A 317-nucleotide genomic window follows, 5' to 3' on the forward strand; every position below is an offset into this window, starting at 1 on the left:
ACTATAATGACAACCTTTTACTGTTTGTTCTAAATTATAACGTGTGTGTGTGTGTGTGTGTGTGTGTGTGTGTGTGTGTGTGCATGTATGTACATATATATACTTATGCATATATACTATTAAGGGTAGTATATATGCTGTCAGTCAATGGCAATTATACATGTGTGAATATATATATATATATGTATACACTCACTGCCACACAAACATACATGTATACATGCAAGCCTACAGACTGACATATATAACACACACACACACACACACACACACACACACACATATATATATATATATATATATATATATATATATAT

At 30.6% G+C, this 317-nt stretch overlaps 1 protein-coding gene across 1 annotated transcript in view; it reads left to right on the top strand.

The window, feature by feature from the left end:
* The window catches only part of LOC106872335 (synaptotagmin-1), a 168,374-nt gene that overhangs the window by 47,632 nt on the left and 120,425 nt on the right, over window positions 1-317 (top strand). The gene's annotated exons all lie outside the window — the stretch shown is intronic.

The sequence above is a fragment of the Octopus bimaculoides genome, chromosome 22, assembly GCF_001194135.2.
Source record: "Octopus bimaculoides isolate UCB-OBI-ISO-001 chromosome 22, ASM119413v2, whole genome shotgun sequence".
Taxonomy (NCBI): domain Eukaryota; kingdom Metazoa; phylum Mollusca; class Cephalopoda; order Octopoda; family Octopodidae; genus Octopus; species Octopus bimaculoides.